This window comes from Hermetia illucens, chromosome 3 (genome assembly GCF_905115235.1).
Source record: "Hermetia illucens chromosome 3, iHerIll2.2.curated.20191125, whole genome shotgun sequence".
Lineage (NCBI taxonomy): Eukaryota > Metazoa > Arthropoda > Insecta > Diptera > Stratiomyidae > Hermetia > Hermetia illucens.
In genome coordinates, this window is record NC_051851.1 from 129,138,713 (window position 1) to 129,164,144 (window position 25,432).

At 42.4% G+C, this 25,432-nt stretch overlaps 1 non-coding gene across 1 annotated transcript; it reads right to left on the reverse strand.

Annotated features, from left to right (window-relative positions):
• Positions 1-833: 833 nt before the first annotated feature.
• On the reverse strand, positions 834-905 carry Trnam-cau. The gene has a single exon. It is a non-coding gene; the product is annotated as a tRNA-Met (tRNA).
• Positions 906-25,432: the final 24,527 nt, after the last annotated feature.

Consider the following 25,432-nt stretch of genomic DNA (forward strand, 5'->3'; position numbering starts at 1 on the left):
GGACCTCAAAACCGGGATATCTAGAGTTCTTTATTAAGCCCGGATAGCGGGTCTTGCGCCGTTGATGATGATCATGCATTTACTTGTTAAGTGTTTCAGCTAGAAAACAACAATAGAATAATCCTTTGCTCCTTACAAAAACGAACTACACAACAAACCCAGTGTAACACTACCGTAAAAAAGAATCATCTGATTAAAGCTTCTGACGTAGATTTTTCCTGAAATCCTCTCTTGTCTAGTAGGAGTAAAAAAGTTTTCGGAAATCTTTTAGATCAGATTAAACATTATAATTTTACTGGGAGCAATTGGCAAACTAAAATAAATCCTAGAAATTCTTCCGCATTCCATTATTAGATCTAGGGTGCAAAAATTTCTACTCCGTCCCCTCCGATAGTTCCGAACTAATCAATTTGATAATAATAATGAACACGTTTTAATATTTCCATTGGATTAATGGATGGTTGCTGGATTTTGGTTGTCATCGAAAGATTCAATAATTTGTTTTACTCTACTAGAGTCGTCTTTCTGTTATGTAAAACTCATAAATATTGCTTAATAAATTCTTATTTTTAAAAATTTGAAACAAATTTGAAAGACGTGAAAACTGTCATACCATACAAAATCAGACGAATAAATTTAACAATGCGATCGCCTTAGATGCGCTCAGATTTCTATTTCTGCCAAATATAGTCATTCTACACCCCTTTTAAAATAACCGCACAGTAGCGTATACTTGCTAATTTAGTGGAGAGATATTTCGACATACACATCATACATTGTTACTAGCTCATACACATCCCACTTAAATTCACAATTCAATAAAATAATTCAACTAGCAGAGCGTAGTTTCGATCTACGGACCTCTGGGTTATGGGCCCAGCACGCTTCCACTGCGCCACTCTGCTCCTTGGTGATGTCGCCTTAGATTACTTTAGATATATAGATACACATAGCACATGTTAGATTTATAAACTGAACAAAACGACATTTTTAAAATAACCGGGTAATATCAGTTACTACTATTATCTTTACCTTTTAAACTCTATTCAGGGGACATACATACGTAGTAAGTATTGGCAGATAGCAAAGAAATGTTAAAATAGTTCATTATTTCATCTAAATATGTAAATCAACCTAAATCTACGCTAAAATGGAGCTGGCGTTTTGTGTTGACGCAACCTCTCGAAGCTTCAAACATAGCTAATTACTCAATGTACATATCAATCAGATTTGATAAGTTCAACAATATTTGGTCCGTTTGTTGACTTCAATTCATGTCTGATGACATAAATTATTATCTATAATCAATTTAGATCTCGTACGTGTAATTATTTTATAGTTTTCGCCTTTTGGTAAGCGACCAAAAGGCCGGCCGAAACAACGGTGGCTTAATACGCTGGATGGGGATTTAAAAGCCTCGAGATTGCATCCAGATCAGACATTTGATAGAGCCAAATGGCGAAATCGATCACGATGAGCCGACCCCGCTTATGAACGGGACAAACGCTGAAAAAAAGAAAAGAATGAACAATATTGTTTCGCAACCTTATAAATGTCTAATTTTAGTTAGTGAACGTTATACAAACTTATATAGAATTTGCATGTCTGATTCAACATTTTCTAAACTAAATTCAGAATTTTTTTACTAAGTTTAGACCTTACCAAATTAATTTCAGACTTAATCAAACCAATTTCAGAATTTTCCATTACAAATTCAAGCTTTTCCATTCCAATGAATATTCCGAATTTTCCATTTCAAATTCAAAATTTTACTATAAAGCTGGGATTCTTTGCAAAAAATTTAAGCTGCCCATCAGTTTTCTATCGTTATTTGTTTTAATAGCCCATCACCCATCACCATACCTGAGATAAATGTGGGGGCACTTGCGGATTTGCCGAAGAATCGATGATAATATAACCCCCGGTTTGGATTCTGTTGCCAAAAGCGCCCTTAAACTCGCTATTAAGACCAGCCCCGGCTGGTTTATTTGAAACATGCATGATAGAAGGAGTTTCCTCTCCTCGGTGGAAGAGGCAAAAACTAGTTTTGCTTCCGCAGCCCAATAAGCAACAGGGACATACTGCCCAATTTGGTTTATAGACATAGTATGAAAAATTCTAGAAGAGATCATCTACAATAGACTTCTGCCTATCGTAGAATATAAGGATAACTAAACGGAGCGACAGTTTGGGTTTCGTCAAATTCGTGAATGCCAAACGACGCCTCGATAATCCGTTTTGCAGCTGATCTAGCCGTGGTTATCGTCGACAAACAGCTTGAAGATGTTAAAGTGAACGCTAACGAAACTATCAGCGTTATAAAAGTTGGAGATTGTTCAGCTTGACGGTGAGAAACAAAAGAGGAGGGCGGTCTTGATTACCAAAGGAGTGCGATTAGTATTCTTGTTAGTGGACACGTCATCACTTCAGAGCCGCTTACCGAATACCTTGAGGTGATGACTGAAGATCACTTTGATAATGATGTTAGAAAGCGGCAAATATCAGCGCATCGTTAGCACGGATGACACCTAATATTATCCAAGATACAGCTGCAGCTTACTTGGGATATAGTGGTTCACACCACACTATTATACGCGTTATCAGCCTAAGAAGAAGCACAAGCGCATGGCAGCAATCGGAGGAGTGGGAAACGTGGCCTACCAACATACCACTAAGGATGTGCAGCGCCTTCGTTATAATGTCAGGTATGGCAATGTGTGTTATTTCAGGGTTGGTCCCGATAGATATTCTCACAAGTGAGGTACACTGTATGTACGAAAAAAAGATAGAGGGAAGGGACTCGCTGGAAAAGTGGCAGCAACGGTGGGATCACCCTCAGAGGGCTCGCTAGACCCACACCCTGATTCCTCGTATTGAGGGGTGGATTCAGCCACGTCATGACGAGATTAATTACTACCTGGCCTAATTTCTCTCAGGACATGGTAGTTACAGAAAGTGTTGCTTCAGGTTACTGTTGCATAATTCGGCAAATCTTCACACAACCTCTACGCGGTGGCAGCTGGAAACCATCTTCGGACGAGCTAAACTGTGAAAGGCCGGACTGGGAGTAGGCCCATCCGACTGACGAGGACCTGTTTGCCTGCTAATCATGTGTGATGGGCAAGCGGATCTGGCGGGGTATGTGCCAAACAAACAGCCCCTGGGTCGTTCCCCCTGCATCGGCGAAGGTGCTTGCAAGACCACAAGGCAAGGCGAAACAGCATACTCCAAGGACTGCGCGACCAATGGGGAGCTTGGTCTTTAGTATGCGGACTCTGAGCACCTTAGGCATCTTCATGGACATGGACTTAACAAGCAAATACAGAAACCTGTTAACATCTAGCCAGGAGACAGTACTCGTCGAGGACAACACAGTGGGTGCCAGCCGTAACCGTTGCACCGTGGCGGACTGCTTCTGCTGGTTTCCAACTTGGAATTCGTTGAGCTGGGTGTAACGAGTACCAGCCATAATACCCTAACCCGAAACCGTCGACACCGAGGGCGCCCTCAAAAGCGAGAGCTGATAAGAATGTCAGCCACCGGAAACCAGCTAGGAAGCAGAGGCCCACCGAAGCCCTGCTCAAGAGCGAGTACCAAAAAGCCATACATAATCTAAGTAAAATTGCGAACAACAAAGAATCCGGTACTGTCAACGAGCAGGACGTAAAGGTTCTCGTTAAATACTGGGTGCGGCAGCATAACTTCCTTTTTTCAAAACTCAATAAACACTATTGTGTGCATCGGAAAATATTTATTTATTTTTTATAATGTAGGTACATGTCTAAAGTTTTTCTTTATATTGTTTTGAAGATCAAATCTGTTAGATGACGTCCCCCATTCTCCATACATTGCGTAAACCGATTTCTGGCGTTTGTCATGACTCTTGTTAGCATGCAAGGTGTTATGTTGGCAATTTCTTCTTGGATGTTGGTCTTCAAATCTGGTAGGGTTCTTGGACGGTTCACATAAACACGGGATTTCAAAAAACCCATAGAAAAAAATCACAAGGGGACAGATCGGGACAGCGTGCCGGCCATTCCAAATCGCCTCTAATTGAGATAAGGCGCTCTGGAAAGTGTTCCCTCAAAACAGCCATCGATGCTCTTGAAGTGTGTGCTGTTGCACCGTCTTGTTGGAACCAAGTGTCCCCCAAATCCAAATTTTCTAGCCGTGGGAAAAAAAATTCTGTAGCATGTTTACATACCGGTCCGAACTCACTGTCACTGTAACCTCATTTTCCTCAAAAAACCAGGGACCAATAATTCCAGCTGAGGAAATTGCATACCACACTGTGACTTTGGGTGAATGCAAAGGCCTTTGATGCAATTCTCGAGGGTTGGTGTCAGCCCAGTAGCACATGTTTTGTTTGTTAACCGACCCACACAAATGAAAATGGGCTTCATCGCTAAAAAAACAATAGCACCCTCGGGAACGACATCAAGAAGAAGCTCACACGCGTTCATCCAAGAATTGAAGTCACGTTCTGAAAATTCCTGCACTATCGCCAGCTTATAGGGATGAAAATGAAGATCATCACGAAGAATTCTTCTCACATAACGATCGGAGAGTCCAAGGGCAGATGCGTGTTTGCGCGCAGAACGCCGTGGCGATCGCAACATTGACGCTCTCACTACTTCAATGTTCTCAGGTGATCTAACGGGCCGAGGGACTCCAGTTCTTCCTTTTGTCGCACTTGCAGTTTGTCTGAATGTAGTGACCCATGTAACAATTGATTTGCGGTCTGGGACGGGAGCCAAAGGGGCTAAATTAAAGCGATTCCAAAATGCACGCTGTGTTGCAATAACCGAACATCCGCTTGAAAAGTAAACCTCAACGGCAAAGACACGCTCCTCACTATTGCAACGCATGATGGCGACTGAACCGTGTCGGGACAAAACTTTACAGTATCCCCTCTTGAACGAGACCACTAGCGCTCCGCTATGACATCAACTAACTGAGTGGCGCGCATTTTAAAAAAGGAAGTTATGCTGCCGCACCCTGTACCAGGCAACTGTAGAAGAATATAACAAAAAAGGACTGGAAAGCAAGGTAGCCGACGAATTGCGAACTGCAAAATCCTTCAGCGACGTAGCCAGGAGGTCATTTCAAGTCCCTGGACATAATTCATCAGCTGCTTCTTTTCCTCTCAGATGATCCGTTTATTCCACGTTATAGCATGTGAGCACCAATTCTCCAGGAACTTTTTTGGTTCATGCGTTGTTAAAATTAGCGATACCTGGCAAAGCGTAAAGCTCAAAGTTCACCTTCAACACCCAGGATTCCCCCAGGTGGTTCTTAAAGAAGAGCAACCCCGGATGAATAGTCAACCTTTTCTTTTCCGTATAAACCGTATAAAACCTCCAGGCAATCTGGAGGTACCGGAAAAGGTAGATTACAAAGTTCGGTTCGGAGTCAAGAACACGAAACTGGACGACGACCTGGATCCAGTCGATGTTGCACACTTATCCTCGCCAGGAAGAACCTGCACTCTGTATCCGGCCCTAAGTTCCCGCGACCTAGTCGTGGTCAACTTGTAACCTACGGGAGCGGAGAAGGTGTACTTCCTAGGCTTTCATGGCTCAAAACCGATTAGCTCCGCCAGAAGAACTGTAACATTTGACGTCCGCCGTCGCAGCCAAAGGCAAAGCATACGCTTTAAAGCAGCTTAATCAAAGTGGTGAGTCATTCCTTGATGTGATTATCTATCGGTGTGTAAAAAGGGCAGTACACCAACCTTCCATTTTTCCAGCTCTACTCTTGGCAGTCCCTAGGTGTTGAGAGAGGAGTCTACTTGTACTACTTAGCAACCGCGTACTTAAGATGGCGAAGACTCACCACCTATGCCAAGTCAATGAGGATTAACCTCACCTATAACAAACCCCAATCGCAAGAGCTTTTGTTCCAAACGCATGTAAATTTATTTATTTAATTTAACGGACAACAAACAGAGAAAACTCCTATTAATTATTGTCCTCAGGGGGAGGAGAAAGCAAAAAACTTATCCTACGTTTAAAACTACTTAAAGTAGAGAAGTTCAAAGGACCAAGCTGCCCTGCGTTGTAATTTCGGCAAAGCCTAGGAATGGGGGAATGAAAGTAGACTTCGAGCTCTGCGAAGGGCACGTTGAAAATGTCTGCACTACGTGTGTTATAAAACGCAGGACGACAGGTGATATCGTCAGCGGCGGAGCAGTCCATCAAACCCGAGGAAAGTTTAAAAAATGCACATAGATCCAGATAGGATCTACGCTGTTGTAGGAAGGGAAGGTTCAGAAAGCGGAGGCGAGAGGGCTACACACGAGGGAAAATTTTTTTTAAAAAAGAGGGATCGGGTGAATTTACATTGCACATTTTCAAGGGCAAGACAATCATAGTTACGGGAGGGAGACCAGATTACGGAGCAATATTTGAGGGTATTTCTCACGAGGGAATTGAAGAGAGCTAAGGAGGGTTGGATGGAGTCAAAATCAGAGGAGGAACGAAGTATAAAACCTGACAATTTTGCAGCTCCATTGATGACATCGAGGCAATGGGTGTCAAAGCGGAGCTTTTTGTCGAAAGTGTCTCCGAGGTCTTCAGTGAAATTTAAACAGGATAAGGAATGCCCGTTAAGAGAGTAGGAGAAAGAAGTGCGTGAGGATTTTAGGGAGTAGCACATAGAGTGACACTTTCTGACGTTTAGCGCTAAACCATCAGTCGAGCACCAACGAACCAGAGTGTCCAGGTTAGATTGAAGGGATCCATAAGCGACGATATAGCGGAAAACAGCTTAAGGTCCTCTGCATAGAGCAAACAGGGACAAGTAAGGAGGGGAGGAAGGTCGTTAATAAAAAATAAAAATAACAAAGGACCCAGAATAGATCCCTGTGAGGTGCCAGAGGAGGGGAAGAAGACGCGGCAGGATCGGTTGGAAACGTAAGAGGCAAGAGGCATAAAACAAGTGGTATTGGACGTTTAGAGACGAGAGTTTGAGATTTACAGTGTCGAAGGCTTTAGCGAAGTCAGTGTAAATGATATGCACTTCTTGTCGTGAGTTTAGACATTTGGCTACAAAGTTCGTAAAGTCAAGCAGGTTGGAGGTAGTGGACCTACGTTTAACGAAGCCATGTTGCTCTTTCACTATGTGCTGGCCAAAGTGGGCGGACAACCAGTCGCTGACATATCTTTCCTGGATTTTGCAACAGGAGGAGAGGAGGGAAATGGGACGGTAATTCTCGGTAAGCGTACGATCGCCACTTTCGTGTATGGAGATGATGAGAGCATCTTTCCACAAGCCGGGAAAATAATTCTCTTCGAGGCTTTTGTTGAAAGTAAGAAATAGGGGAAGGGAGATGGACTTACCAGTTTTGAGCAAAAATATATTTGGAAGACAATCGTAGCCAGGTCCGACATTGGGATCAAGTTTGCCAATGAGGTACTCGACAAGGATAGGGGTAAGAAGGGAAATGGTAGCCGATGCGAGGCAGCCTGCATCCACTATCGGGTGGGATTTGGAGGAAGGAGGGGGAACATAGACTGACGAAAAGTAGCGGCAGGGTAAATCACAAGATAGTTGGAGGGAGTTAGCTGAGAAGCCAGGGAATTTAATGGACGGACGGGATAATTGGGCAGGCGGAGTTGCGAATGTGGGACCAGAAATCAAATATTCGTTTCTGGACTTACATATTAAGGATTTGACCGATGAACGTAGAGATTTGGAAAAAACTAAGTCAGCATCGTTTCTAGAAGACAGGAACTTCTTCCTCACAGTCTCTTTTAGACGTAGTTTTTTTGTGAATTTCAGTGGTGAACCAGACGGGGTAAGAGCGTAAGCACTTAGGAGAGGAGGGAACGTAACAAGGAAAAATATCAGATAAAATGGTATAGAAAGTGTTGAGTGGCTGGTCACACGTGAGTGGAGAGAGGAGTGGCACCCAGTTGATTGACGCCAGGGCTGAGTTCAGACCGTTGAAGTTCGCCTTACAAAAGTTGAACTTGGTAGGCTTGCGAGCGATCGGAGACTGAATTCGGGATATCTGAACATCGAACTCGAGAGCAGGATGATGTGCGTCAGGGGCAACGTAAGACGGAGCATGAAGGGGTTGGGAAAGACAAGCATAAAAAGGTTAGAGAGGACAAGATCAAGAGTGCGATCTAAGTGGTTTCTAGAAAGGTTAAACTGGAGGGCGCCACAGGTGTACATGAAAGTGGATAGAGGAAGGGAAGGGTGGGTGGATTTATTAGGGAGGGAGGGAAGGCCAGGGGTAATGAGCCAGGAGAGCATAGGATGATTAAAGTCGCCGCAGAGGATAAAAGGAAGTGAAGGAAACAAAACGGTTAGGACCTTTGATAATCTGTCGAAGAAATCCTCGTACTGAGAGACAGGGAAAATATACACACGATATGATAAAGGGACATACGTCTGACAGAAAGACACGTATGGTGGCAGAATCGTAGGAGGAGGAGTGGGAAGAAAAGATGATTTCGGCACGGAAAGGGGACTTAACAGTTATTAGAGTTCCTTCGCCAGTTGTTTTGCCAAGCGCAGCACAGTCTCTGTCATAACGGAAGACAGAGTAACGTTCGAGAAGCTCAGAATATAAAATCCTGTCATCCAGCCAGGTTTCAGAAACGCAGATGGCATGATGTTGGAATGCTAAGGCAGGCAATTTGAAATCCGACAGCTTGGTCCTTAGACCCCTTACATTTTGGTAAAAAGAGTGTATAGTTGTCGGAATCATTCAAGTTCGGCCAGGTAGGCGGGCGGGCCGGAAATTTTCACGAAGCTTAGTCCTCTGATAAGGCTTGACGAAGACCCCCTGTGGCCAAAAGGAAGATTGGGCGATAGCATCGAAGTTGTGGGGATATGTCACTTTGAAGGAAGTTCGGTCAGGAGAGCCATCCTTCGTCAGTTTCACACATGAAAGAGGCGACAAAGTTGAGTTGGTTTTACTTCTGATATAGGCCAGAATTTCTACGGACGTGGTGGAGTACGCTAGCCTTGACACGAACAGCTATTTTGGCGGCGAGGCGACGTTCAATTGGAGACCGCTCGGGCAACGTGAGGTCGGAAAGGCCTGCGGTTCAGCAGTGGCGGGCGTCGGTGATTCACAGGAGGAAGCGTGAAATACATATAAGTTGCGGGGAAGAGGAAGAAACCCTCAGGTACTTCTTTTGTGATTACTCAATTTTAGTTATGACCAGACTACGGACACTAGATAAACCATCCTTTAGGACTCTAGCTGCAGGCCGAAGAGCGGTTTCCTTCGCAAATGCTACGAGCTGCTTCTAAATATCTCAGCTGACTGCACTCTGCCCCTTGCTTTTGCTTCAGAAGTAATGATCTTAGGAGATTGTGGTATCAAAACAACGCATCGTAGCGCTCCTCGGAGCGGCGACTGATACCTACCAACTCCCAGATTGGATAATCCTCCTTTTTGCCCTGGATGTGGTTGCATGTGGAAACGTTGAAGTCGGAGTAACGGAGAAGGAAGAAGGGCGAAAATAGGGGTGGATTTAATAGATAAGAATCCCACACCTGACGCGGCAATGTTTTTCTATGATTTTAAACTCCAACCATAAAGAAAGTGCAAACTGACAGGCAGACAACCGATTTTAATAAAGTTTTGTTTTATTCGTGCAAAAAATCATGCATCGCCTCTGACAACGTATTGCGTAATGAACTTTATTTCCATTAATTCATCGTTTTGATTGATATTTATTTATAATTCCGCTTTATGGCAAAATATGAATTTTCAATATCTAACTCAAATGTCATGCACACATATTTAGTATTTGAGATTCAGTAGCTTTGTTTTTTCTACTCAATGATACCACGTAGCTAGAACAAACAGGATAATAAAGTCACAATTTTGTTCAGTCCGCGAAACAAGTAGTTTGCATCCATATTGGTGGTTAAAATTATATTGAACTAAAGTGAACACCGTGGAGCGAGCAGATTTTGTCTGAAGGCAGTGGCTGAAAGCAGTATCACTCCAAAATCACAGAATATCTAGAACAGAATACTTGACGAGGGCTCTCAATCTTTTCTTCTAGAAATTGGAAACGGAACATAACCAAATTAAACGAAATCAACATAAGAAAATCTCCGGCGGAAATACGGCCGGATAGTCACGTTACGTTACGTTATAATTGAACAAGAATGGGAATACAAAGGTTAGCACTACTATTTGCTGTATTAGGTGCATTATCTTCTCTGTTTACCGTTGAAACCCAAATGGGGCTCAGAGAGATAGTTGACGAACTCCAAGAACTACATCACTTTCGAACTGCTATCTACTTTCTTACCAATGTTACGGAACAGGAACGAATGGTGTTCATGGATAGATGGAATCCACGCCTCGTCCATATTCCGACACTTTTGATTCAGGACACATTCAAAAATGAAATCTGGGAGAAGATCCCAAAGAGCACTTTGACAATATTCTTTATTCCATCGACCAGGCAGACGGAGGACCTGGAGCTACCACAGGACACACTGGGACCTTTCCTGCGATCACAAATTATTTTCGATATTCACACAGGGAACTCAACAAGATTTGACCTGAAGGAGTTTTGTGGCTGGTTATGGAGCCGACGAATAGTAAATAGCCTTATTCTTCTGAACAACCGGACCTTCATCTTTGATCCATATCCTATCATCATTATAAAGGAACTTACTTCTTCAGTGGGTCTTCAAGCAGCATATGCAACAAGATTGAGCAGCTTCCATGGGGCAACCGTGAAAGTAGCAAAGATAGAGAGCTTGGTCACATACTTCAAATATTTTGATATCAGTGGTAACCTTATATATGGAGGTCACATCATAAAAATTATCTTTGCATTTCTTCAAAAATTCAATGGAACGTTTGTCGAATGCTGTGATGCAGAACAACACGAACATCATGATGTAATTTCTTTATTGAAGAGCGTGAGGGACAAGGAATTTACCATTTCACCGTTGGCAGCGATGGTATTTAATGAAGGGCATGAAATGGCTCACCCAGCATTTGAGAAATTCTGTGTTATTGTGCCGTATCAAAGGGAACTGCCTCGTATGCATTATCTGAAATTGCCATTTCAAACAAATACTTGGTGCTTATATGGCACCACGCTTCTCTTTCTATTCTTAATTGAAGTACTTATTGACGTCCTGTTCGATTTTCCAAACGATATTTTTCAAGGATCGCATGCCTTCTTTCGTGTCGTAAGAATTGCTACTGCACAATCGCATTTCAGATCCAGGTTAAATCAAATCCGCAGCATTTACCTGATCCATTTCGGAGCTATCTGGCTACTTGGGTTAATAGCAAGTGTCTATCAATGTGGATTAAGCAGTTTCTATACTAAATCAATTCCTGGTGTGCAAATTAATCACATAAACGAACTGGAGAACAGTGAATACAAAATCCTGATAAGAACTCAGTTCGCCAACTTTTCAGCGCTTGACAACTTTCTACCGCAACACCTTCTGGAATTTTCTTACACAAAGGAGCCCTCTTTCGAACTAGCTAAACTAAACACGAAATACGGATACTTCCTACCCAACGAGTTCATCAAAATTGAGGCCCAAATTGAAAATATGTTCTCCGTAAAATTTTACCATCTAACTCACATTTGTAATTTTAAGGGGCTAATTGGAATTTCACTAGAGAACGGATTTCCTTTAAAGGAAGCCCTTGATGATACTATATCCCGGTTGTGGGAAGCCGGAATCATTTCACATTGGAAGAAGCATACAGTGTACGAGCTTCACAGATCAGGCCACTTCAGTTTCAATATAACAAAGGAAAATAAGTTGAGGTCACTGAAGCTGGATGAGTTAAGGCTTGCTTGGCTTATATATGCTGTCGGTATTTGCTTCAGCACTATATTCTTTTGTTGGGAAAAAGGGAAGTATTTGAGGAATGTATGTCGTATCAGTCGAAGTCTCAAGAAGTAGACAATTAACATTTTTTGGAAAAGACATTTGACGTCTATATTTTGAGCGGGAGTGCACATTGGCAGTTGTCCTGCATTACAACTATATCGTACAAAAGTGAACTCTTCAACCAAGCTTTCCACATAACCACATATTCTTTGATCCACCTTTTTTTCAGGAAGTTGATATATTATAACCACATATGCTAGAAATATAAATAGATTGTAAACCACCTTATTAAATAATAAAAACTGTTGTAAAAAATTTAGATTCCTGACTATTTTTAACATTTATAATAATATAATAATATCAGGTTACTTCCCTATACCATGAAGATTTTTGAACGTATTCTTGACAACTGTATTCGCGAAATCGTTGAAATAACCGTGAATCAAGCCGGATTTGTTAAAAACTGCAGAACTACTGACGCAATACACACTGAGCGGTTACTCTTGGAAAACACCGTGAAAAGTGTCGCCCTCTTTACATTGCATTTCTGGATCTAGAGAAAGGGTTTGAACATGTGCCACACGAACTCATCAGCTTTACGAAAACACTTAGTGCCAGAAGAACTCGTCCGCTGGGTTCAATTGCTCTACCACGATCCGAAAAGTAAAGTTCAAAGTATGGCAGGTGTATTAAAACCGCTTCGTGTCTCTGTTGGTGTTCATCAAGGAAGCGCCCTCTCATCACTCCTCTTTGTTCTTGTTATGGACACCATCACACGGGACATCTAACGTCCAGCGCCCTACACACTGCTTTATGCAGATTATGTTTTCCTAGCATCTAATAGCAAAACTGATCTCGAGCAACTTGTCCAAAAATGGAGTGATCACCTCATGGAACACGGTCTCAGATTGAATCTAGAGAAAACTGAATTTTTGACGACCGATCCCAATGAAACAGGCACAATCACTGTCAGCGGCAGTGTTCTGCCCAGAACTGTGCGGCTTAAATACCTCGGGTCAACGCTATCAGCCAATGGAGAACTGAAAATGCTTCACGCATTAACGCAACCTGGGTGAAGTGGCGCTCCACAACTCGTGTTCTTTGTGCACGACGTATGTGTGTATGATCGCTACACACTCGCTTATCTTTAAAACTAAATGTTGAAAGTTGAATGCTCCCTCCATATCCAGGAAAGCAGTTCGACTATTCCACCTGTACTATACTGATCGCTCAACCTTGCCAATTATATCCAAGAGAGCCGTTTATCTTTGGGGTAGGCATGCTGGAGCTTAAAGAAAAGCGTTCTCTCCAGAATCGTTCTCAAATGGATATCCAAGATGCGTTCTAGGGACTTCAGCGCAAAAGTGGTAAGGCTGATTAGTCGCAAGTCCTTCGCACTCTCATGGTCCCGGCTGCCCGCTTTCGGTATGAATGCTAAGAGCGCGTATCCTCAAGACTGGATTATGCCATCTTGGGCCAGAAATGTATATACGAAGAAGCTGCTTATAGCCCAAAAGATTTTATCCTCTAATCCGTTTTGATAATCTCACACAACTGGACCTGCATGCCCTCTAAGCAAGATCCTAACTCTCCGTCCTCCTCGCTCGTGGGGAAGATTTCGCTTTTTTTAAGTTTTTAAGAAAGGATAGGCTCCTATGTCAACCAATGAGAATCAATACGTCTATGAACTCGAAAAGTACAAGGAGCAACCAGACCAGGCGCAACAGGTCAGCAAAATTAAGTCTTATTCGATGTTCATCCTGTCGAGACCGAATATGTACATTGGAGCGATGGGTTGAGAATTTTGATCAACTGCTCAGCAACCAAAATATCGACAAGTTGACGTCTCGCCAACTAAGAACGATGGAAAAATGCTGCCAACATAGGCGGAGATAATATGAAGGCAAGCAACTACACTACAAAGTGTGAGACGACAAATCAACGCCTGATGACTGCAAAGAGACATTATCTGTCCCATACATAAAAAGGGAGATATGATTCAGCACATCAATTATTGAGGCATCGCGTTGCTAAGTATCATCTATAATATAGATTAACATTGAAGAGGAAATGCAGCCATCAGCATCTTCCTCTGAAACGTAGATGAGGTGCAACATTTCCCAAATAAATTTACGGCATTGTAAAGCAGCGACTGCACTTATCAGTCATCAGATTAATAGCTGCAAGACATTTATATACCTCATACAAGAACCGTGGGTTGTTGGTCGGGTAGTCAGGAGCCTAAACTTCCAACATGCTGATCTGTTGTATGCCAATGGAAGAAGAAGAATCGACCTCGCTCCTGCATGGTAGTCTCAAAAGACTTCCAGGCTAATTTGGTTCTGACCTATGTGATGGCGACTCCACATCGGCTAAACTAACCATAAAATATCAACAGGGAGATAAGGAGATACTACGGTGTTCTGCATATTCTCCCTATGACGCAGAAGACGTTCCAAGTGGAACATTCATCAGAGCTATCCAATATGCCAAAAGTAGAGGCATGGGGGTAATAGCAGGATGTAATTGCAGATCCTTAATTTATAACCCACTTCCTTCAACGTGGTCAAGAGGTCATCTACATCACGGTGGTATCCCCTGACATCGTGGCTCTGGTCGGAGAGTGAAGAGTATCAAACGATATCACACTCTCGGATCACAGACGCATGGATTTCGTAATGGGCATGGATCCACCTCCATCCACTCCATTTCGGAATCTGCGGAAGACAGATTGGGTGACGTATAAAATAGAATTGAGCGCATGAGTCACCATCCCTGGGAAGCGCATCAAATCCATTGCTATGAGAGAAACTTTTGAAGAAAGCTGTCCACTTAAGATGCCAAAGAAGGGTAAAACACCATGGTGGAACTCGGATTTGGCAAAATAGAGGAGAACGACAAGAATGCTCCTCAATCGTGCTCTGAAGTGTGATTCAGACGCTAGCTGGAATCGCTATAAAGAGACACAGAAGGCTCTAGAGAAGAGCATAAGATTGGCTAAACGATTATCATGGAGACGCATTCGCGACGAGACTAACTCAGTTGAGGCAATCTCAAAACTAAAGCGGATTCTGGTTAAAGAACGTAGCCAGAAACTGGGTTATTTACGGTAACAGAACGGGAGGTACACAGAAAGCGATGAAGAAACGGCAAACCATTTGGTTGAAGTGCACTTCCCAGACCGCATCCAAAATCTAATCTCGGAGCCAACAGGTGTATACAGCCCTCAACCCAGAAACTGGAATGGAGTATCACTGGAGCGAGTAAAATGGGCATTTAACTCGTTCCTTAGATACAAGTCTGCAGGTCCGGATGGCATCATTCCTGCGTTAGTAATGGAGGGAATTAATGCCCTGGGTCTACATATTCGGAATATATAGTATATCGCGCATACCTAGCATACACTTATATTCCAATTAACTGGTGAAATTGCAAGGATTCACGCGGGCGAGTGAAAAAATCTGAACTATTGCCAGCCGGCGAAAATCCTTGTAAAAGAGCATAGGGTTACTAGAGCAGCATTTTTATTGTTCCTTAAGAAGTGGGACATAAAAACCCTAGTAGGAGTATGGAAAAGATTGAGGTGAAGGTTTTGGCTATGTGTAGCCAATGTGAGAAGGAGGAGGAAACGGCCCTGCACCTTTTATGCAGCTTCCCAGCCATCTCAGATCTCAGACGAAGATACCTTGGTAAGGTTTTCTTCAATGAAGAATCAGCACACTCTCTACCTCTGGAAAATGTTCTCAGATTTGCTAAAGCCTGCGAACGCCGATTTACGAGGATAGTACAATGGGCCTAAGAATGGCCTGAGTGCTCGGAGCTGCGGCTCCTCCCAGTAAACTAAACTAAACTAAATCATCTATAAGCCCAGAACAACAAAAACATCATCGGTCTTTAGCTTCACTCTAGGCAAATAGGCAAAGGAGGATGATATTTTCTCTCTGCGACAAACAATGAAAAAACTGTTGGAATATGGTCATCAGTTGCACCATTTTTTCGTCGACTTCAAGGCCGCCTACGACTAGGCCAGGCTAATCCTGACCATTGTGCGAGGCGAGGTAAATGTTGGAAGATCACTCTCGAGACTAGCTAACATCAACAACGGTCTAAGAAAAGGGAATGCCTAATCGTGCATGATTCTAATCTGGCCCTGGAAAAAATGATGTATGACGCTGAGGTATATTCAAGAGGCACCATCCTCTTTAAGTGTACCCAACCACTGGACCATGCTGACGACATGAAGATCGTCTAGATCGAGCAGATGGTGTAAGGTCTTGGACTGGACCAAAACCCAAAATTCAACAACCTCAAATTTCGTTGGTCAAATAACAACAATAAAGATAGGAGGCTATGTTAGAATGTTAGAATTTCTCCTATCTAGGGTTGTCCCTCGCTCGGTTGTCGGCAGCTAACAGAGTCTATTTCAGCTTACAAAAATTGTTCCGCTCGAAACGTCTCACCATAGGGTCGAAGTTCTTACTGTGCAACACAACGATTTTGCCAGTCGTCATGTATTTCTCGGAGACCTGGGATCTTAGCAAGAAAATCTGCAAACTTTTATCTGCATTCGAGAGAAAAATCCTCCGTGAAATTTTTGGTCCCTACAAGAGGATGGACGATTCCGTAGCCAATGTAACGACGGAATCTATGAGCTATACCATGGCCATCTGGTTGTGGACAAAATCTGGCTCAATAGGTTGTTGTAGGGAAGTTACCTAATCCGTACGAATGAGGGTGATCCAGCCCGAAAAATTTATAAGAGCAATATCTATGTTACAAAAAAGGACTTGGCAGACCTCCCTTCAAATGGAACGATGGCGTAGGCCAGGACGCCAGGCAGCTGCTAGGGATATCGAATTGGCGTACTTCGGCCCAAAATTGGGATATCTAGAGTTCCTTATCAAAGCGAGCCTAGACGGATTACCGGTTGTTGTGCCGTTGACGATGATGACGTATGGACACGAAACTTTTAGGACGTTTCCGGATGCCGTTTCCAGAACCCCGACCTTCGACTCCGATTCGTTATCCTACCAATCTTAGCAATTTGCGCACCGGAGAATTTGTTCTTGATAACTTGACCAAACTTCCCCCGATGGATCCCTCTGTAATACCTTAAAGAGTTGAAGATCCCTGCAACGAAATCTAGACTGAAACTGCAGCTGTAATCCGAAAAGGATCTCTGCTCAGACACTTTTCGATTCTCCATCCCAAGAATCCCATTGTCTGTTTGTAGGGTGCCACCAGGTGGAGAATCTCCTCGGCCACTTGGTTTTAATTTAGCCGACATGGTCCGTCTTCTTCCTCGCCACCTTAGAGGACCACAGTAACGGGACAGCACAAAAACGAACGCAATCATTCATAACGCACCGGAATTCGAACCTAGGTCGAGAGACTGACGCTCAACAAATTCGGTCACCGCATAATAATTGGCTACTGACCTTTTATATCTCTTAGTTGACGGACCAACACCACAAATTATTCGTCGCATATCGCTTGTAGTTAATTATTGGTAAAGAATAATGAAATACAGAAAGGATTTCCAATTTATCTGCAGCACCTTTTCCAAGCAATCCAATCTATTAATGAAAATTAAAGCAATTTGATTGTTCGAAAAAATAAGCACAAAAAAAGTTTGGCGACGGTGGAACAAAAGCATTATAATTACGGGGCAATGACAACAATAAAATTGAAATAATCGCCAAGTCAAGCACTTGACTCGATGCATACTATCTGATATCCTTCCGATCGCAATTCATATATTGCATACCAATTTTAAATAATTTTCCGATAATTACTATTTCAAATTGGACCTTGCACTTGAAAATGCACTCTTGATTTCTAATTACTTTTTTTAGGCATATATAAATCAAGGTTGAAGCCGGCGTGATTGACTTTCAAAGCGAAAATCGAACATTACACATACGGCATAAGGATAAACTAACCTTTGGTAAGGGAATTCAACATTTCAAGCATCTGGTTAACTGGTTTAGTATCACGAAAAGGTTCTAGTGATATTGTTTGCTGCTAGCTTCGAAATTACAAAAAAAACGTTGTTAATTGTAAATTTTTCAGAAACCGAAGGAAGTTTAAGGATTGTTTCGGAAGTATTTGAAAAGTCGACAACTCGGAATCTAGCAGGATAAAATTAACTGAGGAAATAGAGGAATTCGGTCTTATTTCTGGAACATAATTTTCGTGCAAAAAAACCTACATTTTGACCGTTACAACAACTCGAGCTAGTAACCTTAAAGGACCTTGAGGGATTCTGGAACTCCACAATGCGAATTTTGGTCATATATTTTATCTCGTCGTTAATTGCAACCACCAGGACCATGCAACTTGGAGAAATAGTCGACGAATTCCATAGAATATACAATTTCCAAACCATCCTATATTTTATTCCCAATGTGACGAAGCAGGAACAAGTGACAATCTTCGATCAAATAAATCTGCTCGCGAAGGACATTCCAGTACTTTGCATCAGGAGCCCAGCCAATAACGACCAAATCTGGAAAGTAGTTCCCAAAATTATCTTATCTATCGTTTTCTTTACGGAATCGAACAGAGAAACTGCTTTGGAGCTATTGGATAACACGTTCCAGCACTTTTTTCGACCAAAAATAATTTTCGATTTTCATACAGTATTTCCAGGTCAAGTTGACTTAGAAACATTGTGCATATGGTTAGGAAGAGGACGGATGGTGTACAGCTTGATCCTGGCAAATAATCAGATGTTCACCTTTGACCTTTATCCCACCATGTCAATTAAGAAGGTAACGTCACTAACACCTCTTCAAATTCTCTTTGCAGAGAAAGTGAAAGGCTTCCATGGTGCAACTATGAAAGTTGTCAATGATCAGAGCATGCTCACCTATATCAATTTGACGGATCAAAATGGTCAAACGAGGTACGGAGGGCACGCATTGAAAGCTATTCAAACTTTTATCCAAAAATACAATGGGACGTTTCAAATGCTCCATTGGGAGTTAACTGATAGTATTGACAAATTCAACATTCATCCAGTGACCCCACTTGGAATGGAAGGTGTGTCAGAGATAACATACCCTTACCCACGAAAATTTTGCGTCATCACCCCATACCAAAAGGAAGTACCAAGAATGTTTTATCTCAGTTTACCTTTCAAAAAATTCACATGGAGTTTATTGTTAGTTGGGCTCCTCATTCTATTTCTTTCGGAAATACTTGCTGACATTTTATATGGAAATGACCGGGACATCTTCTCGATTCAAAACGCCTTCTTTCACGCTTTGAGGATATTTACTCAGCAACTACATTTTCAAAAACGTCTTAGAAACATCCCATGCTTGTCTCTTGTGCATCTTCTGGCAATTTTCTTAGTTATGCTAATGACAAGCTTGTATCAGAGTGTGTTGAGTGCTTTGTACACCAAGTCGATTCCCGGAGTACAAGTAGATTCCCTAGACGACCTAGCAAAAAGCGGGCATAAGATTCTTATGTACGTTCCGATGTATGACCTTTCATTGGAACTTAATTTGTTCCCAAGCAACGTCTTAAGGACTCCTTCGGAAAATGATCCCAGCATCGAAATGTTTCAATTGAATAGATCGTTTGCATATTTTATGCCAACTATAGTAACGGACGCAATGATCGAGATACAAAATTGTTTGAAAGTGAAGTATTTCCACCGTAGCCTGTGTACGTTCGATATGCGAATTGGAATTGTAGTTGAGAGGAACTTTCCGTTGAAGGAAGTGCTGGATGATGTACTCTTCCGTCTACGTGAGGCCGGTATAATCTCTAAATGGAAAGTGGACTTTACCATGGAAGCTTACGAAGCCGGTTACCTTCGATTTAAGCAGCCAAATGAAAGCAATTTAAGACCTTTACAGGTAAATGAATTGGTTCTAATTTGGCTTTTATATGGGATTGGTATTTCTGTTAGCTCCATTTTGTTCTGCTTTGAAAAATACTTAAAATTTCGAATAAATCGGCTCTGGATTAAAAAAAATAGTAGCTAAATAAATTTTCGATCTGCATTTGCATCTGTTTTAAAATAAAGCCGTCAAGGAGCTTTTCGTATATGAGTTTATTGAATCGTTTAGAGCACAATATGTACAAAGTGATTAGTCAAATAAATACTGAAAATAAGTCTTGTTGAAATATTGTACAGTCTAATAAGGCTGTTAGTGTTTTTTTTTTATTATGGGTGGAGGTGGAAATCTTAAAAAGACGCTGCTGCACCAGGTTGCTTCTGTTACGCTTTCCGAGTTCAATCCAATTGAAAATATTTTTTGAGAATTGCGGGGTCCTAAGTCCGCATCAACTTGATGGCGGACCAGACCAATGGGAAGCAACTCCATGGACCTCTCGTTTAGGGCTTATCACCCAAACTTTGAAAATATTAGGCGATGATGGCTTTACGGTTTCTTACCAGGGCAGAAGCAAATCGTCAGATGCTGCCTCACCTCTGCACTGGGAACAGCGTAACCGAAACGGCGCGCAGATGTAAAGTGCTCCTTTATATATAATTCGCAGAACGCAACATGACTAAGAGTTATATTGACCGTTAATCGGCCCATACTATTGACCAGCGCTTCGCCAGAGCCAAAAACCGTAAAGCCGTCATCGCCTTATATTTTGAAAGTTTGGGTGCTTGGTCCGTGGACCAAAAAAGAGGGAGTAAGTTGCTCCCCATTGGTCCGGTCCGACATCAAGTTGACGCGGACTTATGACCCCGCAATTCTCAAAAAAATATTTTCAGCTCTGGTCATGTTGCGTTCTGCGCTCAACGCTTGGCAGGCAAATTTAGCAATATAAGCCTCATTAAGGTTCACGCCCCTACAGAGGAGACTGCAGAGTCGAAGAAGGATACTTTCTACGAGGCAATAAAACGAACCCTCGCAGCATGTTCCAGGCATGATATCAAAATCATCCTTGCAGATTTTAACAGTCAAGGGGGACGGAGCCGGGATTCAGGCGATACACTGGCTCCCATAATTTACATAAGGATACCAAAGAGGGAAATCGGTTTTCCGACAGAATGGGCATATTGGAGCGATGGATTGAGTACTTTGATGAACTACTGAACAGCCAGAATATCGACGGGTTGGAGGTCCCGTCAACTGAAGACGACGGACAAATACTGCCACCACCAAGTATAGAAAAAACTGTCCGCGCAATTCATCGGTTTAATAATCATAAGACGCCAGGAGCCGATGAAATTACAGCCGAATTAGTTAAATATCGAGACGATAGTTACACCAAGTGGTTCATCAACTTGTGCTCAAGGTATGGAACAGCGAATCAATGCCTGACGATTGGCAACGAGGCATTATCTATCTCATACATAAAAAGGGAGATATCACACAATGCAGCAATTATAGAGGTATCTCGTTGCTGAGTACCATCTATAAGATATTATCCACTATCTTGCTAGGCCGGATAGCCCCATACGCCCAGAACATCATTGGCCCATACCAAAGAGGCTTCACTCCAGGCAAATCAGCAACAGATCAGATTTTCTCTCTGCGCCAAGCGATGGAAAAACTGTTGGGATATGGACATAAATTGCACCATCTTTAAAGCTGCCTATGACAGCAAAGCCAGGGTAGAACTGTACACGGCCCTGAGGGAATTCGGTATCTCAACTAAATTGATAAGACTGACTAGGCTGACCCTGACCAATGTGCGAGGCCAGATAAAAGCAGTAGGATCACTTTCAAAACCATTCGACATCAACGACGTTCTACGACAAGAGGATGTCCTATCATGCGTCCTCTTTAACCTGGCCCTCAAGAAAGTGATCCGTGATCCTGAGGTAAATGCAAGGGGTAGCGTCCTCTTTAAGTCCACCCAACTACTGGCCTATGCGGACGATATCGACATCATGGAAAGAACGACCCGAGATGTACAAATTGCCTTCATCCAGATCGAGCAGGCGGCGCGAGATCTTGGACTGCACATCAAGGAAGGCAAGACAAAACATATGGTGGCAACGTCAGCATCGAAAACCAACCAACCAATACCAACAAACGGCACTGGTCAAACGAGAAGAGTAAGGATAGGAGACTACAACTTTGAGACCGTTGATAATTTCTCCTATCTAGGGTCGAAAATCACAACCGATAACAGCTACGATGATAAAATCCGCGCACGGTCGTTGTCAGCCAACAGAGCCTATTTCAGTATACAAAAACTATTCCGCTCGAATCGTCTCACCATAGGGTCAAAGCTCTTACTGTAGAACACTATGATCTTACCAGTCCTCATGAAGAAAAATTGCAAACTCTTGGCCGCGTTCGAGGGAAGAATCCTCCCAAGAATTTTTGCCCCCTGCATGAGGATGGACGATTTCCTAACCTACATAACGACGAAATCTATGAGCGAAACCATGACCGGTTAGGTTGTGGATAAAATGCGGGTCACTTAATCCGTATGAATGAGGATGATCCAGCCCGAAAAGTCTATAAGGGCAATATCTATGGTAGAAAAAAGAAGACGAGGCAGACCCTCCCTAAGACGGAACGCTGGCGTAGGGCAGAATTCCAGACAACTTTTAGGGATATCGAATTGGTGGACCACGGCTCAAAACCGGGATGTCTGGAGTTCCTTATTAAGGCAGGCCTAGATCGGATACCGGTTGTTGCGCCGTTGATGAGGATGATACCAATGATAAAGGACTGGGGATTATTCAATTAGCAGTGTCGCACGAAATGGTTGTTGGAAGTACCTGGTCTACGCCGAAAGCGGTCCACAAACAGGACCACATGCAAACAAATTCAGCACGAGTTGATTAAACGTCGTCACCTTTCAGCCTTGATGAATATCAGAACATATAGGGGAGCCAATTAAAACTCGGATCGCTATTTTGTTGACATGGTGCTCCGGGCTCGAATAACAACACCCCCTAGAATCAGGCGAGAGTTAACATCTATAAAGGGGAAATAGATGCAGCAATAACCGCAGGCATCCGTAACACCTATAAAGGGGAAATGGATGCAGCAATAACCGCAGGCATCCTGGAGATGAAGCATTGAAAAATGATCTTCACAATCACCTAAAGAATGTTATGGAAGTTACGACCGACGATGAATGTAAGTTACCAACGAAACGGAAGGACGCTGCATACTGAGTAATGTTACACTCTCAAAGAATGCGGACGGCGGAAGACGCAGGACAAATACTACCACCACCATGCATGGAAAAAACATTCCTTGCAATTCATCGGCCTCAAAATCCCAAGTCGCCAGGAACCGATGGAATTACAGCTGAACTGGTTAAATATGAGGGCGACCAGCTACACCAAGTGGCTCATCAACTTATATTAAAGGTGTTGGAAAGCGATTCAATACCTGATGATTGGTAACAAGGCATTATCTGTTCCATACATAAACAAGTCGGAAAACCAGAAGCTCGGCACTTCAGGTATGAAAGGTTTTGTTTGCTTCTTCTGTGAGTATATTTGAATGGAGAACTATCCCATTTGCACGTAACCCGTAATGTATATGCAGTTGGCATGTTAGACTACTCACTTTAATGTGATATTGATATTTAGTACTTTGAGGTGCAGTAAATTTACACGGTGAAGACAACTTTGAGTTACTTTGTTAGTAATAGTACGATTTTAATCAAATTTGGGGCTAACATGCTTCATATTATAATCGGTATTACTACATAATTCTAGGCTAAACTTAAGGGGGTTTTACTCAATTTCTCCAAAAATATAGTAATATACTATTTTTAACTTAATTTGAGCAGATATCGATCTGTAGAGTATTTTGAGGCCTGAAAACCGTATGGAGGCAGCTTCATGATCTTTTTTCAGATTTTTCGGTTGTGTGGTTTCTGAGAGTGGGTCCTTAAAGAAATCATTAATTTTGACCCCTCGCACTCCCCGCCTTTCCAACAAATGTTCAAACTAAGACTGCCATCAAAAAGTACTAATCAAGACCTTTCATTTGGTATCCAACTTAACTATAATCGGTGAAAATTGTACACCCCCTTTTGCATGTATCCCCCTCTTAGTCTCAACGTAGACAGATGTAACTCAGGGCATACCTGGCCGTTCACACCTTCCACCTTTTCACCAAATTTCGTGTCAATTGGTATAGCTATTTCTGAGAAAAGTGCGTGTAACAGACAGACAGGCAGCCAAATAGACATTGAACCGATTTTAATCAGGTTTTGATTTGTAAACAAAACATTAAAAAGGAGATATCACGCATAAATTATAGAGGTATCATGTTGCTGAGTACCATCTGTAAGATATTCTTTTGCTAGGTTGGATAGCCTCGTATGCCCAAAACAACATTGGTCCATACCAAAAGAGGCTTCACTCCAGGCAAGTCAGCAACAGATCAGATTTTCTCTGGGCAGCAAGCGATGGTAAAATTGTTGCAACATGGCCATCAAATGCATCATCTTTTCATCGACTTCAAGGCCACTTACGATATCATAGCCAGGGTGAAACTGTACACGGCCATAAGAGACCGACGAATTTGGTAAGACTGATTAGGCTGACCCTAACCAATGTGCGAGGCCAGATAAAAACAGCAGGAAAAATGATCTGTGATACTGAGAGGCATATTCCTCCTTAAGTTCACCCAAATACTAGCCTATGCTGACAATATCGACATCATGGGAAGAACGCCCTGAGATGTACAAACTCCATCCAGATCGACTAGGCAGCAATTGAGGCCTCTACAAGAGGATGAACGATTCCGTAGCCTATATAACGACGAAATCTGTGAGCGATACCATGACTGTCTGGTTGTGGATAAAATCCGGCTCAATAGCTTACGGTGGGCGGGTCAGTGATCCAGCCCGGAAAGTCTATACGGGCAATATCTGTGGTAGAAAAGAAGACGTAGATGGAGCGATGGAGTAGGCCAGGAATCCAGACAGCTTTTAGGAGGGGGGGATGGAACGGGATATGTCTAATACATCCGGCAAGGGAGTGTTCTTTATTTCGTTTGAAGGATTAAAAACAGGCTGGAAATAAACAGAAATTTGGGCAAGGGAAAAATCAATGTGTTTTCGTTTATTTACTATTTTTAACTTTCCAGGACATCCTTTAATTAAATCATTAGGCAAACAAAGCGGAATATTTTAGAAGCTGATGCCTTCGCAGAAAAACTGAACTCGTAGAAATTGGACGATATCCTGGTTGCAGAGATCTAGAGTAAAAATATGTGTCAAATGGTATATAGGTATGGTCACGTAATTCGCACTAACGAGAATTCACTTGCCAAGATTGGTCTGAACATCGAAGTCAATGGTAAACGACCAAAAAGCCGGCCGAAACAACGGTGGCCTGGTACGTTGGATGGGGATTTAAAAGCCTTGCGATTGCATCCATATGAGGCATTTGATAAAATAGAATGACGGAACCGATCACGACGAGCCGACTCCGCAGAAGAAAAAGAAGACTAAAAGCAAATTTCAGTTTTCAAAAATTTATATTTCATCCCTTTTCCGCATTCATCGTTTCAATTGCATTTTTGGTGTTCACTCGAATCTTTAAATCAACATATGATCTAAATGCCACTGTTTTTACTCAGATAACACATGCTAGAGTTTTATTTAGTTTCTCCAGTCAAACTTT